The sequence below is a fragment of the Cryptomeria japonica genome, chromosome 4 (assembly GCF_030272615.1).
Source record: "Cryptomeria japonica chromosome 4, Sugi_1.0, whole genome shotgun sequence".
Classification (NCBI taxonomy): Eukaryota; Viridiplantae; Streptophyta; class Pinopsida; order Cupressales; family Cupressaceae; genus Cryptomeria; species Cryptomeria japonica.
Window position 1 is genome coordinate 695,269,499 of NC_081408.1, and position 17,835 is coordinate 695,287,333.

Consider the following 17,835-nt stretch of genomic DNA (forward strand, 5'->3'; position numbering starts at 1 on the left):
TGATTGATGTTGTGATTGTCATTGATGGAGACACACTTGATTTGAGATCACTTTTGTATGTATGAGTTAAAGCTCAACCAGTATGATGTATTATAGTCTTTAGACTATTCCTTGTTTACCGATCTGAAGTAGTATGAAGATTCCAAGTGGTTTGAGGATCTCAAGCGGTACGAAGGAACGAAGTAGCACAACTCATATTTCCTAGTCTTCATTTTGTCAAAGCGGCAACCAGTATTTTGCTTAAAACAGTATTCCGTATGAACTGGTAATACTTTGTGATGAGTTACCATCCACCGATTGTTTTGTGGTACCGACACTTTGACGTTGCTTTTTATGTCGTGTTACAGAATATGTCTAGATGTATTGAACCTAGGAAATTGTATTGTAATCCTATTGGACCGACATGAAATTAGATTCCTTTATAAGGACATCATGTCTAGGGTTTTAAGTTGATGCTAGGGTTTAAGGTGGTTGATGAGTTTTTATAAGGGTGAACACAGAAGAGAAGTTCAGATCTGTAAGAGAAGGTAGAGTGTCAATGTGTTGAATACTGAAGTAATGCTGGAATGCATTAGGAATGAGCTATCAAGGATCTAACCAAGTAATATGTGCTATTTGCTAGATCACTCACTTGTTGATTACTCACATCTTCGACAAGTCTGAAGCCCTTAACCGGATAGCCCAAAAAGCCTTTTGTAAATCCCCTAACAAGGTGGTTCACATCTGTGGATCTAAAATCCTCTAGCAAGGTAGTCTTTAATCGAACTTATCTCCTAAGAGAGATTGAGATTCCTAACAGGATCTGTTCTGGTAAAGAACATTGTATGACCTTAACCGGTCTGACCTCAACTGGTCTTTGTTCCTATTCTGCAGATAGTTACTTGTGAGTTTTATCGCACCATGGTTTTTCCCATTTGGGTTTCCATGTCAAAACCTCTTGTGTTATGGTATTTGTGCTTCTGTGGGTGAATGCATTATTTGCTACTTGGTTTGCATGTGTGCTAACCGGTTTGTTTGCTAAACTGTTTTACCAGTTTACTGGTAGTCTAGTAAAGTGTTTAAGTACAGTAATTTTTGACATACTAATTCACCCCCCCTCTTAGTATTCATCAATTGGTATCAGAGCCAACCTTTCTATAAGTCTAACCACTTGGAAAGAGATATGGTGGAATACACTATGAGGGAACTTGCTCATCGGCTCACTCAGTCTGAGAAAGCCTATAATGATCTTATGGTTAAATATAAGGCCTCTCAGGCAAAAAGAAGAGAACATGCTGAAAAACTGATGGAGCTATCTGAAAATAGTTCTTCTGATGAAGCAGACATGGAAGCCCTAATTCAAGACGTATAAAAGTTGAATGAATCCAATTCCAACCTAAGAAAAGAGTTGGAAGGACTGACTATTTGAATGTGCCAAAAGCTTGACAACCGGAGGAAAGCTAAAGATCTGGTAAAAGACAAAGATCATGAAATATCCAAGCTGAAGCAAGAGATCAGAGCCCTAACTACTCAACTCCATGCGAGAAAAGTGGAAAAGGAAGACATGCAAGGAGAACTAAACACATCCATCTCCGAGAAAGCAAACTTGATGGAAACAAATGCTGCTATTTCCAAAGAACTCTCTGAGTCAAAGGAAATACTTGCTAAGTTAAACAAGAGTACTGTTAAGCTAGAGGAAAAGCTTGAACTGGCCAAACCTGTCAAGAATACTGATGGACAAGGTTACTTCGTTCATGAGCAAGGTGAGACCTCTGGTGCAAATGTTGAAGCATTGAAGAAGCAACCAACATTCAAAGGTAAAGGTAAGCAAAAGTTCAAACCTGTTCGCTTTAACTGTCTTAAAGAAGGACATACTGCTAATCTATGTAGGAGCAAAGCCTACAATAATTTTCCTCACTTTATAAACAATATACCTAGAACCAATAAGTTCAATGGTAATTATTATGCATGCAACAAGTTTGGGTATAGAGCATCTGAATGCAGGTCTGTTATGAACAACACTAGAAGATATCCTTAGAGGACTCAAGGAGTTGGTCCGGAACCTTTTGTGAACTAGAATCACAACTGGTTTAATACCTTTAATCATCAGTTAGGAAGTGGTGGCTATCAAGCAACAACCGGATGGAGAGAAAACTATTTGATCTGTCATTGCCATGGTCACACTGCTGCAACATGCAAGAGGAAGAATGGTAACATGAATAATGGACCTTGGAGAGCACCTGGAATGGTGTGCTATCATTGCCACAAACTAGGTCAGATTGCCAGATTTTGCAGAACAAGAAAGAACATATCGAATGACATACCGGTCACTCTGAAAGGAAAGATTGATATTGAAATGGTTCAAGCAGATATGAATAAAACCTGGAAAAAGAAACTAGCAGTGTTGCAAGAAGAACCGGTTTCTGCACGTAGTGTGGAAATCACGAAACTAACAAACTAATCATCAAAAAAGCTTAGGGGGAGCAAACGGAGAAATACTTCGAACCCCCGGTTCACACCGGTAAAAGACCTTAACCGATATGAGATACCTGTCAGTCGGCAGAAGACCGGAAATGGTATAAGGTAAAATAGGGTTTACACCCTAAGATTGGAGCATTTATTGTGGTAGGTGGAGAACCTATTTAAAAGTAATTTTCAAATCATTTCTCACTTATCATTTTTTGAGCGAAGAAGTTTTTCAAGTGCAGAGCAAAGGAAAGTGATTTACATTGTCAATCAAAGAATTTATCAAATTCCCAAAGAAGAATCTGAAGCAAACATCTGTTGGAGGAGTGTAGAATGCAAAGCGGTATCTCTGCAACTGAAGGACTATGAAGCAAAGTTCAAACAAACATCAGTTGGAGGAGTGTAGAACGCAAAGCGGTATCTCTGCAATCGAAGGAGTGTGAAGCGAAGTTCAAATTATGAAGCCCTAAATTTCAATCTGTGAAGGTATTTTACATAACTCTCCATTTATCATGGCTTTCGCATCTCATGATAGCTCTAGTGCAACTGTTGATTCTATGGACTTCATTCAACAAAAGTCAAAATACAATGCCATGTCTCAAGTACCTGCTAGTGTAATAGTAGAAGAAGGCATTTTCGACTACATAGACTGCAAAATTGAAGACCTATGGTCTCTTGTAATCCATTCCCAGCTAAGCTTTTTCTGTGGAAAGGATAAGAAGATTAAACCACAATTTGACATTCTAGAAAAGAAGAAACTTCAAAATGTAGTTTACTTTCTTGAAGAATTTTTGGATGATCACATTCACATTATTCTAAGCAGGGTACACAGTGATAAGATGTACCTAGAGCGGACGCATGATATCACACCTGAAGCGATTCATGTCGTCACCAATTTCTATAACATAGAGGAAGTGCCAGCCCTAAGGAAGGTCAATAAGACTAAAATGTCCAAGCTCACCAGTTCAGTGAGCGACTCATGTGGAATGATCATCAACTCAATCAAGGATTATCTGGTCAAGTATGCCTGCATGGTGATAGGTTACCAGACGTTCTCTGCTAGCAAAATTAATTTTGTCTCTGCTGTAGTGGTAAATGCTGCTTACAGGATGATCAAGGAAGATGCATCATTTGATCTGTGCATGTGTATGCAAAGACAACTTATGTTGAATCTTAAGTCTATCAAAAAGGACAATGTACAGAGATTTAAGTTTGGACAATTACTGGTTGGTTTGTTCTTTTACTTCGAAAGCTACTTTCCAGGAGTAGGTGACATTCAGTGGTCTGTCGACCAACTGGTGATAAAACAAATCAAGGAGAGCCTACAAACTATTGGAATTGGCTATTTGGAAGCACTAAGTGGGTATGCTTCTACCCTAATTGCCTCACCCCTTGATCCTAAGGAAAAAAGAACCGGAACCTATTTGGAAAGGGTTACACCAGTTGCAAAACCCTCAGAAAAGAAAGGAAAGGCAGTGCCTTCAGCATTGGCACCGGTTATTGCAGCTAGTCCCAAAGTGACCAAGCGGTAACCTGCTAAGAAGAAACCGGAAGTGACACCTGCAAAAGTCTTTGAGAGGAAGCGGAAGACAAAAAGCAATACACCTGACTAAAAATAAATTGTGTCAGAAGAACCGCCTAAGAAGACTAGGCAAACGAAGAAAAAGACAAAGAATGAACCGACATCATCTGCACCGGTAAATATTGATATTTCTTCTTACAAACCTTTGACACATTGTCAAAGAAATATAAAGAATATTAGGAGAAAAGTGCTGAATGATTTAATTGACTGTTTTGATGACTTCAATGATGAAGAAAAGGAAGAAGTTGAACAGGAAATCATTAAGCATTTGTGTGTTAATGACCGGTCACCTTCAGAAATTAGATCTGAGACACCAGATTCTTTGTATAATTCTCTAGACAATAAATGGCACATTGCCATAGAAAAGGAATAGGAAATGAGGGAGGAAATATTTGCTCAACATTTTCTTGATGTATCAAATTCAAAACTTTTTGAAGTTATGAATAAATACAAAGGCCTCTTCTTCATGAGAAGAAGAAGACTCTTGTTACTAGAAGGAAAGGTTCATGAAGTGATCATAGATACACATACTCATGCTCAAGAAGCTCTTAGGATGCATCAAGTGGCTGAAGCCAATGGTGAAGAAGAACCGGTCACAAACCAAATGGACCCCATTGATATTGACATCTTAGATGGTGAAAATGTTGCTCAGGGCACACCTTCAGAAGGAACAGGATAGGAGAAGTAGGCGGAAGAAGAAAAGAAGTAATAGAAAGTAGAAAAGAAGAAATAGGCAGATGAAGAGGATAAGAGAAAGGAAGAGGAAAAGAGGAAAGAGGAAGAGGACAAGAGAAAAGAAGAGGAAAAGAAGAAAGAGGAAGAGGACAAGAGAAAAGAAGAGGAAAAGAAGAAAAAGGAAAAGGACAAGAGAAAAGAAGAGGAGAAGAAGAGAAAAGAAGAAGAAAATAAGAAACAAGAGGAAGAGAAGAAACAAGAAGAGGAGAAGAGGAAGAAGGAAGAGGAAAAGAAAGAAGAGGAGAAGCGGAAAGAGGAAGAGAAGAAACGGGAAGAGGAGAAGAGGAAGAAGGAAGAGGAGAAGCAAAAGGATGAAGAAGAAAAGAAGCAAAAAGATGAAGAGAAGAGACAAGAAGAAGAGAAAAGAAAGAAAGAAAAAGAGGAGCAGAGGAAGGGAAAAGTAGATAATCAAAAAGCCAAGGACAGGGAAGCAGTAGAAAAGAGCACACAGGTGGAGACTCCAATGGCAACAGGTAGTTGGGCTAAATCGACTGACATTACCAGTCCTATTGACCTCTAGTCTGCAAATGGATCAGAGCTGCTGCAGAGCATTAAGCTTGCTCAAGAGCGATTGGATGCTCTAAGGAGGAAAAAGGAGGAAGATGTTATCCAAGCTGTGGTGGACACTCTTACCAGTTTGATACCCAGTATGAACCTTCCCAGTACCGATTCCTCACTTGCACAATTGAAGCTTCTATGTACAGTTGTAGAAGACCAGGTGCAAATCCTGGAAGAGGTTGCAGAAGCAAATTCCAAGAAGGAACATCGAAAGGCTCTCGACACTGCCTTGGTGAGAAAATTAACAAAGCTCTGGTCTAATCTTCAGAAGGCACAGAAGGACATTAGACATGCAATGGATGAGGGAAAGCTACTACTCAGCAATAATTGCCAACCTCAGTTATTCGGTGATGATGTGCTCACTCAGAAGGACAAACTGCAATCTGATATGTAGTTATTTATTAGCACCTTCAAGATGCCCTATGACTCCTTCTCCACATATGGCCAAACTGCTCACCGGTTTCAACTACAGTCTACAAGACTAGAGGTAGAGATAAGCAACCAGACACAAAATTTGCAGGAACTTCAACTGGTCCTACTTCCAAGACTGCAAATTCTCCAGAAATTCTATCTAAATCTTGATGCCGTAACCTGTCACTCAAGAGATGAGCACGATAGATGCCATGGAAGAACAGGTCTCACAGATGCAGACAGAGAAAGAGGTGTCTACATCCCTACTTGACTCATGGTCCTTATCCAAGAAACAATTTTTGCAGGACTTTAAATCAGTTTTTGACAAGTTTTACTCTTTACTGTCATAAACACTTATTCTTTTAATATTAATGAAATAGGGGTTAGTCTGCAATATTTTTTTTGTCATTGTTGGCCAAGGGGGAGAAGTATATAAATTTTGATGTTTTGATATATACTTTCATATTATTTCTATTAAGGAGTAGTATACATTATATTTTCTGCAAAAGGGATAGTGTATATGCTTAGGGGGAGTAATTTTGATGATGGTATATTTTTGTTGTAAAGAACTTAGTTGTCAAAATTTTTCCTAAGTGTTGCCATCAATGCCAAAGGGGGAGATTGTTGGCATTTTTTATGATTGATGCTGTGATTGTCATTGATGGACACACACTTGATTTGAGATCACTTTTTGTATGTATGAGTTAAAGCTCAACCGGTATTTATTCCAACCGATATGATGTATTATAGTATTTAGACTATCAGTGTTTACCGATCTGAAGCGGTATGAAGACCCCAAACGGTTCGAGGATCTCAAGCGGTATGAAGGAACGAAGCGGCACAACTCATATTTCCCAGTCTTCATTTAGTCAAATTGGCAATTGGTATTTTGCTTAAACCGGTATTCTGTATGAACTGGTAATACTCTGTGATGAGTTACCAACCGACATTTTGGGATGAGTTACCATGCACTGATTGTTTTGTTGTACTGACACTTTGACGGAGCTTTTTTGTGTCATGTTACAGAATATGTCTAGATGCATTGAACCTAGGAAATTGTATTGTAATCCTATTGGACCGCCATAAAATCATATTCCTTTATAAGGACATCATGTCTAGGGTTTTAAGTTGTTGCTAGGGTTTAAGGTGGTTGATGAGTTTTTGTAAGGGTGAACACAGAAGAGAAGCTCAGGTCTATAAGAGAAGGTAGAGTGTCAATGTGTTGAAGACTAAAGTGATGCTAGAATGCATTAGGAATGAGCTATCAAGGATCTAACCAAGCAATCTGTGCTATTTTCTAGATCACTCACTTGTTGATTACTCACATCTTCGACAAGTCTGAAGCCCTTAACTGGGTACGCCCAAAAGCCTTTTGTAAATCCTATAACAAGGTGGTTCACATCTGTGGATCTAAAATGCTCTAGCAAGGTAGTCTTTAATCTAACTTATCTCCTAACAGAGATTGAGATTCCTAACAGGATCTGTTCTAGTAAAGAACATTGTATGACCTTAACCAGTCTGACCTTAACTGGTTTGGTTCCTAATCTGCAGATAGTTACTTGTGAGTTTCATCTCACCGTGGTTTTTTCCATCTGGGTTTCCAAGTCAAAACCTCTTGTGTTATGGTGTTTGTGCTTCTATGGGTGAATGCATTATTTGCTATTTGGTTTGCATGTGTGCTAACCGGTTTGTTTGCTAAACTGTTTTACTAGTTTACTGGTAGTCTAGTAAAGTGATTAAGTACAGTAATTTTTGGCATACTAACTCACCCCCCCTCTTAGTATTCATCAAGTCATTACCAAATCTTATAGCCCTGCCACAAATTTCCTTCAAAGAATAAAATTTGCTCCGATCACCAGTCATGTGATGTGAACAACCACTATCAATGATCCAATCATCAAAGTTATCCATCCTGGATACTAATGCCTTTTGGTCTAATATCTCTTCTTTAATAGCTACAAACATAATGTCTTCATTAGCATCACCATTAGATTCCTCATCAGTGATACCACCATCAACAACAATAAGACAATTGGTTTTTCCTTTACCTTTATACTTCTTGAATTTCTCTCGTTTGTGCTCATTATCACCATTAGGATAGTTAGCAGCTATGTGTCCAATCTTGTTGCATGCAAAACATTTCAAAGGTAACTTACCTCTATATTTACCAATGCCTCTAGGCAACCGCTTGGCCAACAATGCTTCAAGCTCAAGTAAACTATCTTTATCATCGGCTTCTTTGTTGGATCTAGATTCATAACTATGACTGGCATCTACTTTTTCTCACAGATGGGTTAGAAATAAAAGTTCTAAATATAGACTCAGATTTCTGTACACTACCATCATAACCATTTAATTTAAAAGCAGTAAGCTTGTCAATGATGGAGTGAAGAGTTACCTTAGTTTTGTTAATGGACTTGAGCTCCTAAATAGCTACAACTCGGATAGCGTAGACTGGTAGAAAGGTTCTCAGTACCTTACTGATTAGTATGGAATCTTCCACTTTTCCTCCTACACTCTTAATTTCACTGACTATCTCCTTTATCCTTTGGCCATACTGTTGAATATTCTCACCTTGAACCATCTGCATGTCGTCAAACTTTCCTCTTAGACTCTCTTCTTTAGCAATCTTAACATGCTCATCACTGCTATAAGTCTCTTCAATTTTTTTCCATAGCTCATATGCAGTCTCTAGACCTTGACTATCTAAATACTCTGCATTAGACAAAGAACTAATAATTGCCTCTAATACTTGATGATTTTCTTGTTGCTCTTTCTTCTAAGCATCAGTAAAATCCCTGTAGGTGTCACATATAGAGTATTGACATGTTCCCAATACTGGCTTCCCAGACTCTTGATATAAATTTTCATTATATCACTTCATATCCTATAGTTCTCTCTATTAAACTTCAGACCTTCCTTCTTCATCATGATCTGCAAGATATTTACCTCAATTTGTTAGTCTTGGACATTAGAGGACCTAATAAGCTCTAATACCAATTGATGGTATGATGAAAGAATAAGTATCTAGTCAACTATTGAGAGGGAGGTGATGGATCAGTAGATAGAAAAACTGATACAAACTTCACCAATTTCAAAATCAATCTCTCAAAGTAAACTTAGAACTATCAATGTAATACCACTATCATGATAAAAACTCATAAGATAAACCGGTTGACTGTTAAAATAATTTAACAATAAACAACTTCAAACTCATAAACATCCAAATGCTTTTTCATATGTCAACAGACTTCATTTCTCAATGCTTCTGATTATCATGACTTATCAAAGTAGTTAAGTAGTTAAGTAAATCAACCATAAGAACATAACCACAAAAACATTCACCACTTCACACAAATATTTTTGACTTGGAAACCCAAATGGGTAAAAACCACGGTGAGATGAGACTCAAAAGGTAACTATCTGAACTCTTCGGAAGTTTGCCTTGTTAGGAGCCTAGCCTGTTAAAGCTTTACAAAAGTCCTCTTAAGAACTGATCCGATTAGGATTCACTCGGTTAAGGGATTGACTATAATGCCTTGTTAGAAGCAATACCCTTTAAGGAGTAACCTTGGTAGAGGATTTGAAAATACAAGCTAATGGATCACCTTGTAAGAGGATTTGAATATTACCAAGCTTGTTAGAACTTCCCCAGTTAGGGGATTTCAATTATGTTGTAGTTGTTAGAAAACAACAGGAGCTTGCTGATATGTTTGAATAGCACTACACTTGCTTGTTCAGATCCATTTCATTCTTCTACTACCTTTACTCAAACTATAGATATATCATCCGGCTTGGCAACTACACACTCAACTGATCTTTTTTAACTCTTGCCAACTCTTAAACTAAACAACTTCATTGACCTTATAAACAAATCAATTAGGTCGGTAACACAACAAAAACCTAATTCTCATAGAGATTACAAACAAGTTGATTCAAGTATGACTGTAGGATTACATAGAAATCTACGACATCAATCAAGAAAACCTTGAACACCGCTTCATCGAACTTAGTAACTCATCACAAGCTTTGCATTATACACAATACATTTGCTCATTCCCTAGACAAAAGCCGTTACATCAACGCACCAAAATCAATTGAAATTGTCTTCATACAATAATCATACATGTCATAATCATTACTGCTCACCATCAACATAAACCAATATAACCAATTCACCAAACTTAATCGGTTAGGTTTATCAAAAACAATAGGTAGGGTTTATTGGGTACCGGTTCAACTCCCTAATTCTTCCTACCAGTTATAGTTCTCTTCACTTGTTCATCCTACCAGTTAGAAAACAACATTACAACAATATCATTACTAGTTAATTGACATCAATGACAACATAACATGTCATTAATGTAATCTTCATGCAAATGCCAATAGCCAGACCATCAAGGCCACTAAGAGGGAGAGGGGTATAGCCAGTGTAGGTTGCACCATAGGCATAGGTACAGGGATAGATACAAGATTCACTTAGATAGGAGGAGAGAGAGTAGGAGATGGCTAATGTAGCATGAGGGGGGATGGGGAGGGGAATGAGCTCATCATGCTATGAGACCTCACACAAGGCTAGGGCAATGAGATCAATGGTCTTAAGAGAGAGGTGACTCAATTGAGGTGAGAGCTATGGGAGGCCAGGGATGAGAGAGACCAATCTATTGAGTGGTGCACAACTGCTGAGGATACTCTGAGGATAGTTAGAGCTACACTATAGGGGGATATAAGATTTTGATACACATATTGTATCCATGTAGGAGAGTAGATCACCTAATGTAGGAGTTTATATGAAGATGTAGTTCCTCCTCACTTGACAACAAGTATCTATAGATGGGCATCCCAAACTATGACTATGGATCGAGATAGACAGAGGGAATCTAGTGAAGGTATGATGGGGCCACTAGTACCACCAGTAGGGTCCACAACCAAGGCTTGATGAGCTGATCTAGGGGTTGGGCCATTGAGAGCTTAGATTTCATTAGGGCCTACTAATGCAAAAATTCTTGCAGCAGATCCAAATGACCTAGTTGTCTTTATTACTCTAACCAACCCTCTAACTCCTCAAGCCCATCCAAAGGTACTTGGTAAGGTTTCTTCTAGTTAAACCTAAAAGGCCTAATCCACTTTGTCTTGCTTCCAAGCTATAGCCATCAATACTTTGCAACAATGCTTCCTATTGAGGGTTCCACCTCAATCCTTATCACACCTTGCCAACACTCCAACAACCTCTGCTAAGGATCTTTCTTCACAAAATTATTCCATGAGAGTAAAATAAAATTACTCAATTCCTATGGTGTCTAATAAGGGTTTTATTTCCTTTAAATCCATTTCCAAGCCTTCCCAAGGTCATCTTGCCTATACCGGGCTCCAAATAGGCCTAATTTACGGTTTTTCAGGGTTTAGCTTCAAATTTTACCACACAAGGCCATGAATAAATTACATTTATAGGAACCCTTTTTAGTATTACATACAATATTGAAAAATTCCATTTGGGTTCTTTGTACACATGGGGTTTCCAGCACTGTCACATTTTGAATGGTTTTAGGCCTATCCAGGTGACTTGCAAACATGGCTTTGGAAAGCTTGACCAGTCAAAACCTCTGAAAAAACCAATCAAGGATTATTTAAGGGAATTTAAAGGGGTCTCCAATCATGTGTCAACTTTGGCTCTACCAATCCATGTGTGCTCTGAAAAACGCACATCTTTTGTTGTCCTAATCTCACCAATTCCTAGCTGTGAGCCTAAGGTATCATTGTAAAATCACAACAAAGGTCTGAAAAACCAAAATACCTACACTAAACATATTTACAAATCCTAACATATAATTCCATAGGATTTGAGTTGGTGCCATCAGTGGATGCTGAGTTTAGAGCCATTTCTTGCTTAAACCTTAGTCTACAAGGGTTTTGCACCTAGTCACAGAGAATGGTTTTAATCTCTACAACTAGACATAAACAAAAATGCTAATCTACCATGTTGGAAAGTAGATTCAATAGTCCTTAATTCCCTATAAGTATATTCCTCTGACAAGTCCATACTCGACCGTACAACACAGCAAAAAAACAAAGAAAAATAGTGAAAATGGTGTAAAACAAGGTTTTTCCCTTACAACCAAAACGTTATTTGCATTTCAAATATTTGAACCTGTACAATGACATTTTCTTTGGCTTTTAACAACATGATTTAGTTTGGTTAGAACCAACTTATTCACCGCTAATAACATAAAGTGCAACTATTGCAAAAGTTGCTTAGCATTTTTACATCTTTTTCATTCTTAGGATGCAACCTTGTACTCAAGTGCACTCCAAGGCTCAAAAAGACCTTCTATGTATCCTAGGAGACCTAAAACAATACAATACACCCTTATTACATGATGACTCTATTTTAGAGTAGTGCACTAGTGAATAATATAAACATTACATCTTTTTAGGATATCAACATCCTAAACACAACAAAAGCTTGGACAACTCAATCATGGCTTCATGGAGAACCAAATGGTTGGTCCACTTATTACAACATAAAAGATTTAAGAACAAACCAAATACATTGCATGGAGTGATAGGTGCCCTGCACCATACTCCCCTGGGAAAAAGAACTCAAGTCCCTTGAGTTAAGAAGTCTATGATTTCCACACCATGCTGAAGTAATATCTGATTCTAACATCCTCATAGCATTTGATTCAAGTAACATTGCCCACTTTACAAGATAATTATTGTATACTCCTTTCCTTTTCTTCTTTATTACCTTGGCATCCAAGATACTTTCCAACTTGACTGGTTGGCTTGGTGGAAAATCATTCACCCAATCTTCTGTACCATGTGATGAGGTGTCCAACTAATGTGTTTGTAATTCTCCCTTGTATGGATAGATATCAGATACACTAAAGATAGGATAAATACCTAAGGTGGGAGGGAGTTCAACTTCATATGCATTCTAACCATATTTATGTACCACCTTGAGAGGCCCAATCTTCTTCATCAATAGCTTAGTAGGCTGCCCTTTTGGAAGTCTCTCCTTCCATAGGTATGCTAGGACCAAATATCTGATGGTATGATGAAAGAATAAGTATCCGCTAGAATATTCAGAGGGGGGGTGAATTAGTATACTGAAAAATTGATACAAAGATCCCAAACCCAAATTCAATCACACAAAGTAAACTTATCTCACTCAAGATCAATATTCATAAGAATACTTGACATCAACTAGTTTCACTATTACAACAACTTAACAGTAAACAACTTCAATCTTGTAAACATCAACAATGCTTAATCATAACTCAACATATTCATCTTTCAATGCTTCTAGATATCATGCTTCATCAGAAAATAATCTAATCAACATATAAGATCACAACCACAAAAGCATTCACCACTTGACACAAATGTTTATATGTGGAAAACCCAAATAGGTAAAAACCACGGTGAGATGGGACTCACAAAGATAGCTCTCTGAACTCTTCTGAAGTTTGCCCTTTTAGGAGCCAAGCATGTTAAATTTTTACAACAAGTCCTATTAAGAACTAATTCCTATTTAGGAATCACCCGGTTAAGGGATTTACAGATATGCCTTGATGAAAAGCACAATACCCTTTTAGGAGTAACCTCACTAGAGGATTTAAGAATCCAATTTAATGGACCACCTTGTTAGAGGATTTCATGAGTAACCAAGCTTGTTAGAGCTTACCCGGTTAAGGGATTTCACTTCTGTTGCAACTGTTAGAAAACAACAAGTTTTGTTGATCTGTCTGAATAGCACTACATTTGCTTGATCAGATCCTTCGTAAGCTTCAATCTTTATTTACTCAAAGTACAGATCCATTCACTAGTTAGGCAACTGCACACTCACAAGTTTTTGCCAATCTTGTCAACTTTGCCAACAATCTTACAAGCAACTTCATCGACCTTAAATAAAAAAACAATTAGGTTGGTAACAGAACAAAAAAAAAAACTAATTCTCATCATCGAGATTACAAACAAGTCGGTACAGTCTTGACTCTTATAAATCATGAAAATCTCTTCACATTCTTTAAGAAAATTCCAACCGCTCCATCTGACTTTGTAACTCAATCACGCATTGTGCATTAGATGCAATCCACTTTTCTCCTTCCATAGAAAATAAATAAACATGCCAAAACAATTTCAACTTGTCCTCATACAATAATCACACGTGTCCCCATCATTACCGCTCTCAAGATAATAAACCAACAAGCTTGATCAGTTAGGGGTTATGAACATGTAGGGTTTACTGGTTACAATGCATAGAAAGGTTTAACCCTTTACACTAGTTTACCGATTCAACTCACAAACTTTACATGCTAGTTTACATCATTTTCCACAAATATCTTCTTACCGGTTACTGGCCCATATTAAAAACAACAATATCAACAATAACATAAATACCATTACCGGTTCAATTGACATCAATGACAACATATAATTAATACAATCTATATGCAAAATGCCAACAAACTAAAAATGCCAACAATCTCTTCCTCTGGCATTGATGGCAATATAAATATCAACGTCTCTGATTGCTGCTAAGATTGGTGAATAGGAATCCTAGTTTACATTACCAAGTATTCACCTTGCTCTATCTATCTCCAGTCTATCGCTGGTTTACCTAATTAGACACATAATTCTTCTCCTCAATCACATAATTCTTCTCCCCCTTTGACAACAATGCCAAAGTGAAAGTAAAAACATGTAATTCTGCTCTCACTATTCATCAACATCATACTGCAACTTGATGCTCCCCCTATGTAAAACATCCACTTCTTCATCAATCCATGTAATATTCTACAAATAATTCAGGGACTGATACAATCAACATCATTCTCAACTAACTTCATGAAGAGGGACAACCCCCAATTGACTTCTAAGATACTCAAAAGTTGTCGCAGGCAGAGGTTTGGTAAAGATATCTGCAAGTTGCTCCTTGGTAGGAACATGCTCCAAGATAACATCTTTACATTTAATTTTTTCCCTCAAGAAGTGATACTTCTGTATGCGGGAAAAGCGGGTCTATAGAACTTAAAATGTGAAAAATGAAGCTCTAGGGAAACTTGTCCACACACCCATAGGACTTCTTGGTGCAAGCTATGGAGTCATGAAGTATGGCTTAGCTTCCCAAGGTTGGTTCCATGGTTCTCTATCTCACAAGGTCCCTCAAACCAATGTCTTTGCTCTCAGATCATTGAGCAAAGTGGTTTAGGGATGACAAATGCAAGAATGAGGGATGCTTTGGTTGATTTTAAGATGAAATGTATCCTAATCTATGCATGATCTTACAAATGCAATAAACTAGTTTATAAGATGACAAGATTAGTAACAAGACTATCCTAGCATGCTATATTAGTCTATGATTAAGATAAATGATAAGAAAAATACTCTAAACATGCATATTTAGATTAATTCCTATTGAAAAGAGAGGCTAAATGATGAGCACAAAATGATATATTAAAGCTTGGATGGATTTTAGTATAAGTGTGATGCTAAAGACTTGGATATGAGAATGGAGGATGGAGAGCTCTATTTATAGCAAAAATAGAGCAATGGATGGCCAGGATTAAAAGGTTTAATCAAGGTTCAAGTTTGAAAGTTGGGAATCCATGTTTGCAATTTTCACCAATGAAATGGTGACAATTGTCAACATAAGGTTGGTTGAGAAAAGGGGTTGGAGACATTAAATGCCTGAGAAGACCTCATGGTTATCCTAGGGGGTAAGGGTTAAGGTTAAGTTAAGATTACCCATTGGATAAAGCTTTTATCAAAGGATAAACTCTTGTGCAAATAATTAAGGGATAACCATGGTCAAAGCAATGAATGCTTGAGGAGACCCTTGGGTTACATGGAGGTTGAGTTTAGGGAAATTTTGTAATCATGCTAGAGGGTTGAGTTAACCATTAATGGTTTAGGAGACTTTCAAAATTAAGTGGTTGAAGCCTTTAAGGGTTTTCAAAGACTTTGAGGGTTTGAGAAGTGACTTCTCCTTGCTTAGGGATGTGACAAAGTTTAGGAGATGGGTTAGGCTAATTGGAAGTGATTAGAAGAGTCTAGAAGGGGGGTTAGGAATAGGGTTTAGGAAGCAAGTGGGAGATGTAGGATTTTGCAAGTGGATGGAGGGATAATAGGATTTTAATTGAATAAAATGAATTTAATTCAATATGGTTGCAATTAGGGAAATTAAATAAATTAGATTTATTCAATTTAGGATAAACTATTTAATTAAATTTGAATTTAATTAAAAGGTGGATAGGGGATTTAATTGAATAAAATGATTTATCCTATTAAATGGTAAAAGAGGTCTAGTGAATTTAATTTAAATAAATTGAGCAATTTAATTAATTTAAATAGAGGAATGTGGATGATTCAATTAAATTAGATTTAATTAAATAGAGAAATGGACATGAAATATTCATTTAGGAATATGGTCATTTTATACGTCTACATTTTGCCCCTCTTTGAAATGACGTGTGTGCACATGTTAATTCAAAGAAAATGATGTGTCGCCAAAATTTGATTATGATCAACATTGTTTTTATATTTTCATGTCATGCCCCAGAATTGATAAATGATGTTTGATAATGCCCCCTAGGGAGACGAATCAAAATTTGAAAAATTTGATTTGATTCGATAATTGTGTTGGCATTGTAAAATTTTGGCTATGTGGAATGCTAAACTTGATTCATCTCCTGATATTGATGTGTGCGAGGGTAGGAGGAAGACCACGAGTGAATTACATGCTCAATCCCCTAAACCCTAATTTTATTTTACCCTATAAAAGGGGAAAGGTTCATTGTTTTGTCTCATTTGTGCTTGTTGACCTTGGAGAGAGAGACTTTTGGAGAGAAGACAAAATGCCTATTCTGTATTCTACACATCGATTCGAGCGTGTTCGAAGGTATCAGAGGCCTGTCGCATATGGACCACCAGTAAGTCAACCTTTTTGACCCCTTTTTGATTTTTTATTTTGTCATTTTTGGTACTTTTTTGGAATTTTTCACACGGGTATCACGTTTTAGCGCATCTAGGTCATCGGTCAGCACATAAGAAAAATTCTGTAGTGCATAAGGTTTTAGATTTTAGGTTGCATTCAAAAACTTGGGGTAGCGCATAGGTTTGCTAGGTTAGCGCATAGCCATAAATTAGCGCATCAGGGACACAGGGTAGTGCTTAGGGGTTAAAGGGTAGCATGTCAGGTAAACCTAGCGCATTGGGGACATAGGGAGTCGTATGGGTAGGGATAAGTAGTGCATAGGGTAGACCTAGCGCATGGGGTTAGACAGGTAGCACAGATGCGGGATAGGTTAGCGCATGGGGTGGGTTTAGCACTTAGGGTAGATTAGTTGGCGCATGGAGAAAAAAGGGTAGCGCGTAGAGTTAGTATAGCGTGTAGGGTAGATTAGTAGGTGCATGGAGAAAAAAGGGTAGCACGTAGAGTTAGTCTAGCGCGTAGGGTAGATAGGATAGCGTGTGGGAAAAATAGGTTAGCGCGTGGGTAAGATTTCAGCGCATAGACAAGTCTGCTTAGCGCATCGAGGAAAATTTTGTGAGATAGGATGATTTGTGAATGAGGAAAATTTATAGGATAAGGTCAGTCTTACCAAGATAGATGTAAATTGTTCATTTCTGTGTTCGCTGTCATGGTTTTGCTAGTTTGTCCAGTATGAGTTCTGAGATAACTTGGTTTGATTTGTGATTTTTCAAGTTATGTATAGATTTTAATGTGGATTCGATATGAACTTGATTTGATGTGCATTGTTTCAAGTTAATATATGTGGAGCTTGATTTGTGTTACAAGCTAATATGATTGTGGAACTTGAGTTGTTTTACAAGTTGATATGGGTTGGAAACTTGAGTCGTGTTACAAGTTGATGTGATGTGGGGAATTGAGTTGTGTTACAAGTTTGGTATGGTTTTTGAAGACTTGAGTTGTATTACAAGTTGATATGGTTTTTTGATGTGATTTTAATTTCGATATCTATGTTTTGATGAGGAAACTAATATTGGACTAGTTTTGCTTTTTGATAGGAGCGATTAGGAGTGGTTCAGTCACGCGAGCAATTTACGATACCATGGGCATTGATACCACGATTGGCACA